General features: G+C 36.9%; 1 long non-coding RNA gene across 1 annotated transcript; it reads left to right on the forward strand.

The window, feature by feature from the left end:
• Positions 1–2,072, forward strand: LOC131170676 (uncharacterized). Its single transcript, XR_009141459.1, has 3 exons — positions 1–390; positions 1,134–1,189; positions 1,766–2,072. It is a non-coding gene; the product is annotated as an uncharacterized LOC131170676 (long non-coding RNA).
• The last annotated feature ends 4,069 nt before the right edge of the window (positions 2,073–6,141 follow it).

A 6,141-nucleotide genomic window follows, 5' to 3' on the forward strand; every position in this document is an offset into this window, starting at 1 on the left:
CGCGATTCCGGCTTCATCCGACGTCCGATCGAGGCGATTTCGGTGGCGTTGGAAAGCTTGTTCCGAGAGCTTTCTTTTGACACCAATTTTGAAGCAAATGGAGGTCGGATGAGTGAGATATGGAGGAGAGAAGTTTCGGGTTTTTCAAGCTTTTTCGTCAGATCTACGACGATCCGACCGTTGGATCGACGATCCGAGACCACATATGGACTGAGGAAGAGGAGAGGAACATGGTGGTATGATCAGATCCGACAAATGTCGCCGGCGACCGGCGGCCAGCCACCGTGCGCGGTGGTTCCGGCGGTGGCTCCGGTGGGCTATGGGGATAATTCAACTTCCAGAGGCTTCCTCATAAATTTTTAGAATTTTTGAGACACAGATAAACTTCGGGTAAGACAATTTTTATTATTTCTCTGTCTGTGGAGCATAAATACAGTGTTTCTTAAACAGGAAAAATTGGAGAAAAATTCTAAGAAAAATATATGATGAAAGTAAAATTATTTGGAGATATTCTATGGTGTTTGTTGAATTTTTGAGTGATTGTAGAATATTTTTGAAAAATATAGATAGATTTTAGTTAGATTTTTAGCATATGGGCATATAAGATTATTTGAAATTAAGATAATTAAATTTTATATAATTGGTTGAAGCTTGAGGATGGAAGTTTAAATATGTAAATATTTAATTGGGTTGGATTAAGAATACGTTAGATGTTGGAAACTTATGGAATTGAGTAAAATTCTTGAATAAAATATTCATGGGTGACTAGAAAATTACAATTCATTTTGCAATAGCCTTATAATATTATTAAGGACCGCGGGATAAAATTTTAGAATTTTTAGAGCTTGTTTGAGTGGATTTTTGAAAAATGTCAATTATAGGGACTAAAACGTAATTTTTAAGATTTTGAGTATTGTCTGATTTGGAGGGCCCAGGAGGGGCCATGTGATATTGATGAGATGTGATTGTGGGAATTGAGAATTTAGAAGTGTTATTTGAGCATTTTTACAGGTTGGGTAGGTCCCAGGTATAGGGGAGACTCTGCCGGATTTTCGGCATGAATTAGGCTGTCTATTGCCTCTTTAGAGTTTTATGTTAACTTAGTATTAATAAATTTATAATTTAATTATTAGGTGATCGAGGTCAGCTATTTTCTGCATCCAGCAGCCACAATAGTCATCGGTGTACTGTGAGTAAAATATTAATTTTAATTGTAATTTCGATATTATTATATGTTCAGCATGCCCATGCATCACTTATATGCATATATTTATGTAGTTAAACTCTAGGCACGATTTATGATGCATTGATAATTGTTAAAGTGCCATGATGTTGTTGTGGTAATTTGGAGCAGTGTGCGTGCGTTGGCGTGCGTGTGATGTGGTGTGGACTATGGATAGGACGGGGTAGTCACGGCTTGAGTAATTCGCTGGGACCCGATCCTTCGAGGGGTAGTCACGGCTTGAGTAATTCGCTGGGACCCTCGATTTGGTTATTAAGTGGAAGTCCGAGCTTGAGTAATTCGCTGGCACCAGGTTGGATTTAAGAGAGCTGTATAGGGGATCAGCTCCCATATGTTATGATTGATACTACAGGGTGTGTGAGTGCTCCAAATTACCTTTTTGATGCTATGATGTGAATATGATGTTGATGTTGCATTTCACTCTACAGGGTGCATTAGTTTCAGATAGTTATAGAGATTATGGTTAAAATTGATATTTTACTCTCTGAGTCGAACGCTCACTCCTGTTCAATATTTTTCCAGGCCACAGGAGGAGTTATTTTACAGAACAACCTGTTTTCTTCCTCGCAGGTTTAACGTCAATTATTTAATTGTTTTACTATCTTTTTCTAAATTTAAAATCTAGAACTCCGCATGTGTTAGAAATAGTGTGGACCTTGGTAGAGGTTGTGTTAATTTAAATTTTTAAGATTAATAAATGAAGATTTGTATGGTATTTAAACAGTTTGTAAGTGAGGTAACAGGGTTGAGCTGGGCTCCCCTGATTTTAGTTTCTGAAAATTTGTGGGCTAAGTTGGCCCGAAATGAAATTATAACAGTTTGATTTAAATTATTTTATATGCATATTGGGCCTAAATTGTGGGCCTGGTTATGGATTTGAGGAATAGTTAGGCTTACTACGGGCCTCGGGGGCTTTAAGCTGGCCCAGGTCCTAGTGCCGGTCCGGCCCATAGGTTGGGTCGTGACAAATGTGGTATCAGAGCTTAGGCTCTAGATTCATGGGAAATAATATAATTAGGAGTGTAAAAGGAGTCTTGTTAGGATGTTACATGCGGAGTATAGGATTCTGTTTCGTCTTTTCCTGTAATTCCTTGTTTCTAGATTCTACGTTATACCTCGGGAAATATAAGATTACCTCAGTTAGTGTCTTGATTTTCGTGGAGTACACAGAAATGTGAAATAGAGTTAGTAGACATGTGAGATCTATCATGAGGATACGTACTCCAAGAAATGTTATATTTTTTGTCAGTATGGGTTTAAATGGTGTGCCCATTTCGTGCAAGGCACGAGTACATAAAGGTGAGTCTTGAAAGTACAGTTGCCCTAGATAAGGATGAGGATACCACTGCTGGCAGTCATCAGTGGATGACCCAGTTAGAATAAGTTTGTGATAATAGAATATTCAAGAGAGATAAGAGATTAGGAGACCTAGTCTGTCAGGACGTATCGTAGTAACTATACAATGTTCTCAATGTCTGCTCTGTAAGCTGCAGACACAAGATCCGACATGAGATTATTGTGTAGAGCTGCGTGCATCCCCGTGGTGCTCCATAATGAGGGTGTTTACTGATGGCCTCTGTTTTGGTACAGCAATACCAGAACAGAGTTCTATATCTGCAGAGGAGTTGGGAACTCCTGGTTAAGAGTCTAGAGCTAGAATATCGAAAGGTTACAGTTAGGTGGTAACTAGAGTCAATGACTCGGTTCTAGCATGAGCTAAAGTTGCATTAAGAGTTGCCATCGGACTGCAGGTTTGGACTAGTTGCAAAGTAAAAGTGACACCTATAGAGTGAGACCATCTAGTCTTGGTATGGAATTTTGGATGATTTTTGCGTAATGACAGACGTTTTGCTTAGAACTTAGTGAGAATAGGATACCTTGTGTGTATTAGCAAGGTGTAAAGTGCAACCCTACTACCTAGGGATGGTCAAAACTATGAATTGATGATTCACAGAGATATGATATGATAGGAGAGTCATTAATTTGACATGGTTTGGGCAAGGTGGTCAATGTAGTACCTTGGTTGCAGCAAGTTAGGGTGTAGTCGTATCTTTCGTAAGGGATCGAAAGTTATTACTAATGATGGTGACCAACCAAATAGTGCCCAGATGGATGTAGACTGTGGTAGAGAGTAATTGGCTCGGGTATCCCGCAGAGGATACAAGTTTCATTATAGGAATCATATATAATCAGATCACGATGGATGTAAATCCTTTGAATTGGATGACGGGTTTGGGTGCCCGGAATCTTAAGTTTTGGCAAATTGAGTAAACATGGAAAATAATAATAATAATAATAATAATAATAATAATAATAATAATAATAATAATAATAATAATAATAATAATAATAATAATAATAATAAAATTACTGCAGAATCAGTTCTCGAGGTGGTAAGGATATCATGTAAGCTAAAGGATAAGAATAGAGGTCATACAATGAAGGTATGACTGTAATTTTCTGAGTTCCTTTCTAAATTCATATTGTTCAAAATAATAGTATAATCTAATATTATAACAGTATTAAGAGTAATGAATTAGCGAAGATAAATCATAAAAGGCCAATGGATAAAGAAAGTGCAGAATGAAAGTTTGGACAAGTGATTGCAGATGCAATATAATCTAAATGCCAGTGGAAGTACTAGCTAGAGTGGTCAAAGGACCAAATCTGAGTAGCACAGATATGTGATAACGCGGTAGAGACTCTGAAAGATATAGTCAGCAAGTACAGCTGTCATGTTAGGAAGAGGAATGGAACCAGGGATAGAATAGTCAAGTTCTATTTTGGGTAAGACAAAGGAAATAAATGAAAGGACAACCTAAAGAGCGCATAATAAAAGGAACAAAGTTAAGATATAGGGTAGGCTAAGTGTTATTTTTGACAAGGTGAATGACAAGGATGGAGAACCCAAAATGGGACCATATTAGTAAGAATAGTGATGGAGGTATGGAATACAATAATAATGAGTAAAAAGTAGAAGGTGTGCGATGATATTGCGGACTATCTAATTAGGCAGAGAAAGAGAAGTTAGTAAGCAGTAAGTTGAATAAAAGTCAATCTAAGGGATCAAATAGGTATTATGAGTGGAAAGAATTATAGATAATGGCACATAGGCTTTAGGTTAGACTTTTGAGATAGGGAGAAGGTAGTTAGAGGTTCGTTATGAATGTCAGGCAAACGTCTTTAGTGTGATCAACAGAATCACTTTGCAGTGAAGCAACAACGACAGAACAACAATAGCGGTAGAACGAGAAGTGACAAGTCTGGGTGGTTATAAATCACTAGAAAGTTCAAGCATCAAATTAATGACCATAGATAAGGGTGGAATTAGTGTTGGAAGAATCTATTAGTAAGAGAAATCTTTCAGGAATCAACAAAAGTTAAGGGCACAATATAAACGATGATAGATATGAATCATAGGTTGAGTATAAGTAAAGTTAATAAATTATAAAATATTATATCAGGAAGGACAATAGTACGGTAAAGGGTTCATGCAGATGATGCATTATGGGTAGAGCACAATTGTGCTAGGAGATGATGAAATTTGAAGAGAAAGACTAAGAAACATGGGTTAAACGTTATTATATGGACAATTGGGCGTAGTTGAATATAAGAGGATATTTTTCTTTCTTTTCAAGTTTAGCTTGTGCTTTTGATTCTAAAAGGTTATATAAGGAACAGAGACTGAGTCAAGGAGACCTAGTTATTTGAGAGTTTAGTAGGCACCAATTCATATACAATTTCGTGATATGAGAATGATAGTAAGTACGTACCTAGTGTTAAATATGAAATGACGATCAGAATAATGACAGGAGTCAAAAGGAGTTAGCTACCAAGGCTTGCCACCGTTTTAAACTATGAGCTAGAGAAAGTACTATTTATGGATGAGTTTCAATAGATGAAATTGTTGCTGGTGGATAATTTGAGGTTGAAGTTTAGAAAGCTATATGCAGTATATGTGATTATATTAAGGAGAATGAACACATGAAGTATTTTGTTTAGAATTAAGGCATGGTATACATTTTCCACAGCTGTGTTAGTTCAGATGGAACTTATAGTTTCAAGGGCTCCTATCCATCCAGGATGAGCAATTTCCTACTGAGGCTGGTGGGGAATGATAATGTTCTGATAGTTAAGTTGGAAAAAGGGAATACAAAAAAAAAATTTCTATGGTTAATCACAAGTGTTACATAAGGTGAAGAATGTGCTGGTAGGAGTAAATCGTAAGGTTATAATTCTCGAAGTAATAGAACTAGTAATCAAGATAAGACTAAGAAATAAAATGAAAGTTAAAGTTGATGATGGGATGGACATCCTTAAAGGATAAAGTATAAGAATGAGAGAAAACAAAGGTTAAAGAATAAGTACAGTAGGTTGAAAAGATATCAACAATAGTAGAAACAGGAAAAGGAAGTGGATAAGATCCAAATGACAGGAAGAAAGCTCGGTGAAGCTAGTTATAATGAGGAGGATAAGGAGGAATAGGTATGCTAGGAACACACTAAGGGATGTTTAAAACAAGTTATTATAAGATGATAGATTAAAGGATTAGTAGAGCCTCGATCTGAGTGCCAATGTGTCAGAAGTAGGCCACGTACTAAGAAGCTTTAGGAAAAAGTCTAGATATTCTCATTCCAGAGAAGGAGTGAGAATCGATAAAGTCGCATGGATTGAGTTGTCAGGGAATATAAACACTTTTGTTCCTAGAAGGAGAGACCCAGTTCACTTTCCAATATTGATAAATGATACACTTGGCCCTTGGAGGAGACTCTACCTGACTGGTTACATAAGATGGACAGAAGTTGGTCTAAGTACCTTAGTAATGACACAAAAGAGATTAAAGATTTGAAGTATCATGGGAGGAGAAGATTTATAGGTATTGACCACTGAAGTCATAG

The sequence above is a fragment of the Hevea brasiliensis genome, chromosome 11 (assembly GCF_030052815.1).
Source record: "Hevea brasiliensis isolate MT/VB/25A 57/8 chromosome 11, ASM3005281v1, whole genome shotgun sequence".
NCBI lineage: Eukaryota > Viridiplantae > Streptophyta > Magnoliopsida > Malpighiales > Euphorbiaceae > Hevea > Hevea brasiliensis.